Source organism: Meriones unguiculatus (assembly GCF_030254825.1).
Source record: "Meriones unguiculatus strain TT.TT164.6M chromosome 13 unlocalized genomic scaffold, Bangor_MerUng_6.1 Chr13_unordered_Scaffold_40, whole genome shotgun sequence".
In the NCBI taxonomy this organism is placed as follows: domain Eukaryota; kingdom Metazoa; phylum Chordata; class Mammalia; order Rodentia; family Muridae; genus Meriones; species Meriones unguiculatus.
The window spans coordinates 1,974,705-1,986,189 of NW_026843649.1; positions in this window are offsets into that span (position 1 = coordinate 1,974,705).

The following is an 11,485-nucleotide window of genomic DNA, read 5'->3' on the forward strand; positions in this document are numbered from 1 at the left end:
AAGTGGTATACTGGGCATCTTCCCCACTATATTTCTTACAGCATGCCCAATTCTCAGGATCTTCACTAGTGTTTCAACTGAACACATGTGGCACCATCCACTCCATACCATCCCAGCAACCTTAACACCATGAACAAACTAGCCAAGCAGGCCATTAAATAAACAACATTCCGCCAACAAACTTTCTGAAACTTGAGAGCACTAACAGAACCCCAAGAACAAAACTCCCACACATCAAATCAGCACTTATACCTATAATCACACCAAATGATGCCTAGATCCCAGCTTAGAAACAGATTCAAGAACAGTCAGGCAATATATCACCACCTGAGCTCAGCTATAATACCACAGCAGGACCTCCAGCTATCTGAAAATTACAAAACTTTCTACAGAAACACAAAGGATATACCTTCTCTTCATTTCATGAAACTTCCTCTAACATTGACCACATACTCAGACACAATGTAAGTCTTAACAGAAAATTGAAATAACACCCTGTATCCTAACAGACCACCATGGTTTAAAGCTGAGCAGAAATATCATCAGAAAGAACACATAGTTTACAAACTCATGGAAAGTGAATAATCTTCTACTGAATGAAAAATGGGTTAAAACAGAAATTAAAAAAATTCAAATTTGAAGACTATTGAATTCAATGAAAATAAATACAAATCATATTCAAACTCATGGAATGTAATGAGGAATAAAAGTGAGGCAAAGAGGAAATATCATAGCACAAATTGCCTACATAAAGATATTGGGGAGATCTCATACTATCAACATAATGGCACACCTGAAAAGTCTACAACAAAAATATGTAAGCACACAAAAGGAGTAGACATCAAGGAAGAATCACTTTGAGGGCAGAAATCAATAAAATAGAAACAGAAGTTAAAGAATCAATGAGACAAAGGGTTGGTTCACAAGAAAGACAAACCCTTATCTAAACTAAGTATAAGACAGAGAGGAAATATCCAAAGTAAGAAAATTAGAAATTTTATTAAGAGTTTATTGTGACAATGCAGCCACTTCTGATGAAAATTGATAGACTAAGATAAGAAAGGAGAGGAGGACCTCCCCTATCAGTGGACTTGGGGAGGGGCATGCATGCAGAAAGGGGGGGAGGGGAGGAGGGAGGGGCTTATGGGGTGATACAAAATGAATGAAGTTTAATTAATAAAACTTAAATAAAAAAATAAAAAAAATCAGTAAAAAATAAAAATAAATAAATAAAATTTCATTCATGTTATGTGAATGTGTTTTTCTTTTAACCCCAGGTATGGACCTTGAGGCTGATTCAGTTTGATTATGATTAAATCATAGCTGTTAGTTATGATTGTCTCATGCTCTAGCAAGCATGAGGTTTTTCCACTTGCACATAATTTAATTTTGAGTTTTCTGGAGAGGGTACACATGCCAGAACCATGAGAAGGCATGGGTTCTTTGAAGAAGAAAGAAGCTGCTGCTCTATCTGATGTTGTTCACCCACACTGCTACTGTGTTTGTCATTGCTAGTTTATTGGACTGCTGGATAGCCTGTGAATAACAGGTATTGCCCCAAAGAACCTGGCCACCCTAATCCACAGGAAGCATCTTAAAGGGACCTAGATCTCCTTTCCCTTTACTCTTCTTTCTCTTTTACATAGTAGGGGTGTTGGAAGGAATAAGGGTTGTAAGGGGGGTATAGATTTAAGAACCCAAATAAAGGGCTGCAGAGATGGCTCAGAGGTGAAAAGTACTGGCTCCTCTTCCAAAGACCCAAAATAAAATAGATTAAACAAATAGTGCCATTTGCTGTTTGCTGTTTGAGTAGAATTCCGGACTCCAGATGTATGAGACTGGCATTGTTCAAAAGAAGCCAATGACCCTACACAACATTAAGAATCTGAAGAGGTCAGAGTTCCTTGTCTGTACTAACCTGCTTTCTCTCCTAACTAGGGGTGGTGGATAGAAAGGAGGTAGAGGCATTTAAGAACCCTAAATTAATTAGGTTTTTGAAAAAACAAAGCCTATAGTTTTGCTCTCAGCAATATGAAATGTGTATCCTTGAGGAAAATGCTCAGGTCATTTTTTTTTATGTTATCTTTCACTAGCTTGAACTGTGGCATTAGAGAGGTTCCTTCTCATTGCATTCCAAAACGATACCTTTGCTTCTCAAAAAGAAAAGAAAACTGAACTGTATCCATGTCCCTTACCCTTCAAAGGCTTCCATTACAATGCCTCGCCCTTCAGGGCGCTGTGCCCATTCTCTTCCCTTTGAAATACACACCCCTGCATGTCTCCATTCTCAAAGCCAACACCCACTATTGTCATAGAGAAGAGTACTACAGACTCCAGAGATGAAATTCTGGAACTATCTCCATACCTTACCTCAAGATAAATTACAGAGAAACAGTAATAAAAATGGCATGGTACTAGCATAAAAATAGGCTGTTTGATCAATGGAATCAAATCAAAGACCCAGAAATAAACCCACACAGATGTGCACAATTGCTTTTTGACAGAGGAGTCAAAACCATACAATGGTAAAAGACAGCATTTTCAACAAATAGTGCTGCTCCAAATACATGTCCACATGTAAAAAATGCAAATAGTTCCATATTTTTTTTCTCACCCTGCACAAAACTCAAGTCCAAGTGGATCATAGACTTCAACAAAAACCCAGGCTCCTTAAATCTGCTAGAGGAGAACCTGGGTAACAACAGCCTTAAACTCATTGGTCCACGAGACAAATTCCTGAACAGAACACCAACAGCACAGACTGTAAGATCTACAATTATTAAATGGAACATCTTGAATCTGAAAATATTTTGTAAAGCAATGAACACTATTAATAATATAAGATGGTCATCTGCAGATTGAGAAAAGATCTTTACCACCCTACAGCTGACAAATTACAACACATTGTACAGAAACAGAATAGAATATACCTTCTCATCATATCATGAAACTTCCTCTACAATTGGGCACGTACTCAGACACAATCTAAGTCTTAATAGAAAAATGAAATAACATCCTGTATCCTATCAGTCACGATCGTATAAAGGAAGATATAAATAGCATCGTAAAAAGCACAAAGCTTACAAACTCATGGAAAGTGAATCATCTACTGAATGAAAAATGAGTTAAAACAGAAATAAAAACTTTTAAAGACTATAAAATTCAATGAAAATAAATACACACCATATGAAAACTCATGGAATACAATGAGGAATGAAAATGGTGTTAAGAAGAAACTTCACAGCACAAAGTGCCTACATAAAGATATTGGAGAGATTTCACGCTATCAACTTAACAACACACCTGAATAATCTAAAACAAACACATGTAAGCACACACAAAAGGAGTAGACATGAAGAAAGCATCAACTTGAGGGCAGAAATCAAAGAAATATAAAGAGAAGGTATAGAATCAATGAAACATAGGGTTGGTTCTTTGAGAAAATCACAAGATGGACAAACTCTTATCAAAACTAACGAAGAGAGAGAGAGAGAGAGAGAGAGAGAGAGAGAGAGAGAGAGAGAGAGAATACCCAAGTTAATAAAATCAGAAATTGTATTAAGAATTTTTGTTTCTTTAAAATCCCACTCATGTCATGTGAATATGTTTTTCTGTTTTTCTTTTAACCCAATATGGGGAGTATGATGCTGATTGTCTTGTGCTCTAACAAGCATTTTGTTTTGCCCCCTGCACATAGTTTAATGTTGAGTTCTCTGGAGAAGGTACACATGCCAAAGTCATAAGAGGGCCTGGGGTCTTTGAAGAAGGAAGAAGCTGCTCTTCCTGATGCTGTTCACCCACACTGCTACTGAGAATTCCTGCAGCAGACCAGACAAAATATCAAACAGTAACAACAATTAAAGCTAAAATGAGATATCAGTTTCAAAGAAAGGAGTAGTAAATGGGAGGTGAATGAAGAAAATAAAAATTAAATGACATGACTCTTCCTAGGTATGGTGGGGAGAAAGTTTATTATAGATAGAAAGGCACACCCACAGGCAGGAAGATCTGGGGAAGCCCAAGGTGAACACAACCCTGAGCCATGGGAGGACAGGGAGGAAAAGAGAGGGGCACGCAAAACCCAGAGCCAATGACAGTAAATAACAGCTGAAACGGAGCAGGTAACCAAAATGGGTAGACTACAGAAAAAAGGGCAGCCCCAGCTCTGGGCTAGAGGGCAGTGTATGCCAGCCATGTCCTGTGAACAGGTAGGGATCAGGGATGCTGGGCAAACCTGGTAGCTAATTCTGCTCTGAACTGTTAAATAGGCACCTCAGCCATTTGTCCCAGGATTTCAGTCTTAACAGTGCCCAGGGCCACATGCAGTAGGGCTCACCATCCATCCCACTTCTAACACATGGGACTCAGATAGCTCAGCATTCCTAAGGCCAGGACAAAGGACCTCACAAGCAGCTGATGGCTGCGGGTTCTCACCCAGCCTGGGAATGACAAACCACACCAGCTCCTACTGTTCTGCCTCCTGCTCCACCACGTTGGGGGCGGCAGCCACACACTCACCATATCGCCGCTTTGGAAGTCGCCTGAAATCCCCTCACTGGACCCAGCAGCTAAGCTCAGACCACAGCACGCCAAACATTCCACACACCTCAGCTACTGATCTGAACCTGCAACATGGCGCCCGGAAGAACCCTCCCCTTCCTCTGATTCCTGGATTCGTCTGCAAGTCCTGATTGGCCAGTGAGTCTTGAGCGACATGAGCACCTCCCCTAGGATTGCAGTGTACTGAAAAGACAAAGCATAGTGCTTCTTGCCCTAGGAGAAATGAATGCATGTTTGCTAATTAAAAGAGCAATGACGACCTGGCTTAGGGAAGAAGCTGACTCTGGAGAAGCCTATGCTCCGGGCAGACACCTTGGATCCATGACTTGAACTTTGGATTCATATGTGGAGAATCAGGGCCACACATTTTCCAAATTTGCAGAGATTTGTGTTTCGACAGACTTATGCCTGATGTCAAATAGCCTAACTTTCAATCTTCCAGCACTCAGTAGACACTTCCCCTCCTCCTCCTGGAATCAAGGTGAATAGCTTGAACAGCCCATTACTCAAATTCAGTGGAGTGAACAATCCATCCACAAGTGTAAGAATATTAACAATTTGGAAAGATTTTAGGAAACAAAATGAGATTGTTGTTCTGTGACTTCACACTGGGGTCCTCTAAACTGTAGCTACTTTTCACCTGGTAGGTATCAGACAACTCTGGGAGAAAAGCAGGAAAGAGATGATACACAATTTGGACCAGGCATATCTTCCTCTGTGGGATTTTGGAATTAAAGAAAAATGAAACACACTGTGTTATCACAAATGCAGTGTATATGAACACAACAGATAGAATGACTCTCTCTATTGATGAAGAAACTGGATCTATAAAAATTGCCTGTACCTGTGGACAAATGGAATATTGAAGAATCCAGTAGCTGCTCATAGCATGTGGCTGAATGTCTCAGCTGGTCTTTAGTAGATACCAGAATTCCAAAGTAGGCTCTACTCCCAGTTTAAAAAAAAAAATGAACTTGCTAGCTAGCGTTCTGGCAAGCTGAAAAGAGGCAGAGGTATCATCTTCACTGGCCTTTTCATGTGTAGGTTGCCATCAGAAATATATAAAGAATGATCTTATAACCTCAAAAGATGCAGATTAATCTCCTAGTGGTGGTGGCACAGGCTTTTAATCCTAGAAATCCAAAAACAGAGCCAGGCAGATCTGTGTGACTTCAAGGCCCACCAGGTATACAGAGGGAGTTCCAAGATATGCTTGGCTACATAGAGAAGCCCTGTCTCAAAAAATAAAAATAAAAATGAATAAAAACAAAACTCAAGATCAATAAGTAGTACTTGAGGAACTGGAAAAAATTGTCATGGCTCAGAAACACTAGGGACTTAATATAATAAGAATGCAGAGCTATGTTGCACTAAAGAAGTCAAATTTAAAGAGAGAAACCAACAGTTGCCCCTTCAAAATGATGAGTAAATTGTGAAATGCACAACTATACTGTGACCTTGACAAAGTTCAGACCATTTCCTGGTAGACCAAATGTGATTAGTAAGATACTCATCAACCTTGACCCTATGTGCAATGTTAGCTGCTTAGATCTATAACCCAACACACACAGCTCTAGCAGGTGACCTGTATCTCAAAATTTGAAGAGACTGAACATGGTCAACCAGAATACCATATATTTTTTAGGAGAAAGCCTTATTTTAAATTCAATATCCATTGGCTCAACCTAACGTTCACAAATTGCACAACCCCTAATCTTATCTCTCTTCATTATATAATATAAATTAAGACATGCTGTGATATTACAAAGTCAATCACACTGCCATAAACAACTTCATTTTCTTAATGGTATTCCCAGCAGCTGATTGCCTGCCTGTGTCTGGTGCAGTTTACACAATGAACTATGCCCCCAACACTGGTCGGAAGACCAAAACCATGCACCATGTACAAATCCTGTGCTTAGGTGGACATCTATGATATGATGTGTTAATAGCTCAAGATGAAATAAATTTCAAATGTTTCCATTTTTATAAATATTTAGTTTTTAGATTATACTATACTCATAATTCCCTCCTCTGGTTCCCTCCAAATACTATATACACCAACTATTCATGGATTTGTTGTCTCTTTATTCTTTTCTTGTTTATAAATATATGTATTCATAAATATGTACAAAATAGCACAGTAAACATTGCTGTATGTTATGCAATAAATGGTTATTTGACTGAAAATGATACATTGGAACAAACTCTAAGTTAAACAAGAGGGAAAATAACAAGGGAACAAAGATTGAAAATTAGTATCAATAAGGTACATATCATAAATTCTATCTGAAAAGATGGTGTGGCTTTGCAAACATTTCTAATAGATTGTAGCTAAAAGGTGTGAAATTAGATCTTCACACACTTAGTAGCTGTATAACTCTGTAATAGTTTGTATGGACTGCTGTCCGTCGACCCTAAACCATCCTGAAACTACCACTGATGCCTGGAAGTAAGGGTTTGACAGCAGTTTTAATTATGCCTTATAAATTATCCTTGAACTGAGAAAACAAAAAGTATGGAAATACCATGTCAATACATTAAACAATATCAAACATATGAAAAGATTTTTCTCAAACCCAGAAATTTTCACTAAACTGTGGTACTTTTATTGTAATAAGCAATATCATGGCTTAAACTCTCTTATAATTTGATAGAAATAGTGATCTTTAGTCGAGTAGCTAAAGAAATTGTATATCAGTTTTCAGTGCTGTTATATTTTGGGTCTTTCTTTTCCTCCATGTCCTGCTTTTTGCTTCTTGTTAGTTTCAAAGTCGGCCTCATAAGTGGCAGAGCTGCTGACAATGTCCCCACTGACAGTCCAGGAGAACTTCTGACCGGGAAACAGAAGGACTGCTGTCAGAGAAACAGAAATTGAAACTCAGCATTTCTCAGAGATTTGTGCAGCAGATCTCTGTTTGGTAGAAAAATCACCCCTTCCTTTGTCAACCCAAAGGGTCATCTGGTGCTGATAAGAACAAAGAGACTACAACAGACCAAATTTGCCAAGCTAACTCCCAGGTAGTCCTGGGATGGACTCTTCTTCTGCTGCAAACTCTCCTTATAAAACTGACATGGATTTTACAGCCAGGTACAGTTCTCTGCCATATAAAGACATTCAGCAGTTTGTTTACCCAAAGGAAGTGTTCTTTGGACACACAAAGTGGTCTAGTTCAGTGATTTCATTCCTGTAAGTTCAGTTGTTGGTAGTAAGTTTTTCAGGTACTTGCATGGAAACGTGGAACCTGCCCTGGAAACCCTGGCCCAGGTCTAACAGGTTCATGTCTTGCTCTAGACATTTTGAGAGCTTTAGAAGGCCCTGAGAATTTTGTCTGTCTATCTGTCTGTCTGTTTGTTTGTTGGGGTTTGGGCTTTTGTTTTTGCTGTTTTGTTTTTGGCATTTTGGTGATTCAGGTGAAGGCCAAGCACCAAGTCAGCCTATGAAAAATGCCTGCTGCTATTCTACATCATAGGCCCTAAAGAAGGCCTAGTCAAGTTTCAAGTGGTTTATAGTTATATAAACCACTCCTTAGCATGCGATGTAAACTGGTGAGCAATATGGTTAGATTCCTTGTGGCTATCTCTTGACCCAGGACAGATCTCATCATAGGAAATTCGAAGCAACTGGGCCCTTCATCTGTTCATTATGCAAGTTCCCATCAGCTTTAAGTGGTCAGTCTTAACATGTACGGTCAGTGGCCTGGTATGCCAGGTCAACTATCACTTGTAGAACGACTTGGGGCACAGATCATTGACATACTCACCATAACAACCGTTGCCAGGTAGAATTCGTGACTCTTCACAGATGGACCCAAAGGCCAAATCATACCTTCAAGGTCCCTGCCCTTGAAGAAACATAGGCTTCTCCTGGGTCAACTTCCTCCCTATTCCAGGCAGCAGTGCACCACAATATCTTGCACAGCCTCAGTCTAAGCAAGACCTGATTCTTGATGCCTGGCTCTACTCTCAGCCTGCACTGTTATCAAATTACCCTAATTGGTAAATTCATGTTTTCCTACTGTGTCATGTGTCTGTGTGTCATACCTGCAAAGGCCAAAGAGGACAGCAGATCCCTTGGGAATTCATTTACAGGGTATGCTATCTTCTATAACATCACCCAGTGCTATTAACTCCTATGCCCTCTATAGCCAAATTTTATTTAAATTTAATATTACAGATGTTAATTCAAATATTTTACACCATTTCCCCTATCCTTGTCCTTTCTCCACCCTGTTCCAAATTCTTTCCTTCCAATGTCTTAGAAAAGAATGTGTGAATAAGTATGGACCGATGTATATAAACAAAACTTACTGAGTCCATTTATATGGCTTGTGTGGGTAAGGGTTTTTGTGTTTAACCATTTCCATAGGATATATAAATAAGGAACTAACCACTGCCTGAGGCTAATTCTCCCACTTCCAAGAGTGTTCTAATCTTCAATGCCCAGAATGAGTCTGACTCTGAAGTGACCTGAGCTGTCTTGGACAGGAAACATTAACAAGGAAAGGGTGGCAAATTCCTTAGGTAACACATGGTGCTGGCATGGCCTGGATGTTCTGGGGCTGTAGGGAGGACTATGGACATTGGTCTTAGCCAATCAGTCTTCCTTTGTATTGTGGACCTCCCATTATACGATTGACCTTGGATATTTGCTAGGATGTCATTGAAATCTTGAAGTTCCTGCCTCCTCTTTCTGTACACCATGACTATAGGCCTGTGTTACCAAGCCTGGCTTAGGTGGTTTCAACCTCAGTGATTTAGTAGAATGTTGGGATGAGTGTAATGAGTAGTGACACATACATATACATACTTATGTCTGTGAGGCACCTGCTCAGTATATGTTGAATAAGGACAGAACTCCGATTTACTATGATGAGTGATAAAAACTCAATGTTAAAGAAAAAAATATTTTTCTTTATAATTATAGGAGAGGATTTTAAGCCAAACAACTGTAGTTGAACAAAGATATTTTTTCACTTACTGGAGTTAAGACCAGAGCCTGTGTCCTGCCTACCATGACCATTTGAACTCAGCGATTCATTCTTAATCAGCCCATTGAAAGAACTCAGTTACTGAGGTAGACCGTGCCCAACTATACTGCAGACACTAAGAAGGCAAGGTAAGCAGATCTAGTATGTATACTAACTTCCAGGTAGGCCTGAGATTCATATTGAGACTATTCTTTCAAATGAAAAAAAAAAAAAAAAAAGAAATCAATGATTGAAAATGAAATCACCTTTAATTATTTATTTATTACAATTTCTTCATTTTGTGTTCTGGCTGTATCCCCTTCCAAATCCACCCATTCTCACCCACTTCCCATCATCCCATATGCAATTTCCCTAGTTCACTGATAAGTAGCTAAGGAAAAAAGAAAAAAAAAAAACAATGGTTAAAACACAAATTATTAACGAAAACTGGAAACATATTAACATATTTCTGCATTGTGACTAATTTTGAACAGTGATAAATATATAAGGTTTCACTTTATCTTTCTTCCTGCAAGTGAAATTTGGTAATTGAAGACATGTGAATGCATTTAAAAGCAGGCTTATTGCAAACAGTTCTCAGAGGGTTCCCAGTTTCTAAGGAATTGCATGGAAGCTCCCATGCAGAAAACATAAATGTGGCCAGAGAAGTATGTGTAGAGAGAAAGAGAGACAGAGGGAGCAAAAGAAATAGAGAGAGAACACACAGAGAGTAAACAGAAAGCAGAGAAGAAGCAAAGAAAGGAAGAGTGAGAGAAGAAAAGCATATAGAAGAAAACAAAATATCTAGCTATATGGGGAAGAGCCTCTGGGAGAGCGGAAGCCTATTCTATAGGACTGGAAAGTTAACCGTAGTGGTTGAGTATGCCAATCATGCCTTTTAGAAGGTAGGGACTGAGGGATGCTGGGAGAACCTGGAAGCCAGATCCCCTTCTGTCAAAAAGGCACCTCAGCAGCTTTTCTCAGTGGTGAGAGATACACAACTCAGTAATATAACCAAGCCATGTATTAAAAACTTCCCATCTGTAAATTCCTCCTCCATGCTCAGCTTATGTCTCTACTGCAAGGTATTCGAAGAATGACATAATGTTATTGAGCAGAAAATACCTCATCTACAGGCATAGGTCTTTTGAACAATGACATTCCAGAGGAAATCAGAATTTCATGGAGTTCATTGATTGACTAGATATTCATCCAAGGGAGATATAGGAATGTTTATTCAGAATATCCTTATTCCTGCTAGGCAGAGAGATTACAGGGATGACAGAGTGGGGACTGAGGAGATTTAAACTCCTATTTGAGACCACAAAGTGGTGGCCTCCTTGGTATTCTGACTGACAAGTACACATGTCTGAGAAGACAAAAGAAGAGGGGAAGAACTGGAGAATTGACTCACCATAGCTGAGTAGATACAGAGAATACAGTAGGAGGCAGCTTGTCCTCAGGTTGTCTAAAGCAGGCAACCAGACCTCAATCATCATATTTAGATGGCCAAAGGACATGGAACAAAGTTGTCTCCCACTCTGTACATATCTGCCATGGCCTCAAACCCCATGAACCTTACACACACACACCAGAAGTGGTTCTTTTTAAGTAACTATCCTTGCTGTTACATTATCTAGAACCTTTTATATATTTCCTATAGAACATAGTACTTCAAGATGAAATGACAAACGGATAATTAGCAGAAACATACAGAATCATGGAACATCAAATTATATATACATATTCATATCACCTCAAGCTATGTAGTGAGATGCAGTCAATTGCTAATTATACCACATTCATCAGCTTTCTCTTCAGTATCAATCATTCATGAAAGTGAAGCCTATAGAAATGAACAAAGATTTTATCATACTAAATACATACATAAGGTTTTCTCTCTAGTATGATTTTTTTTCTTGGCTTTGAAAAAAAAAATGTGACATGCAAAGGCT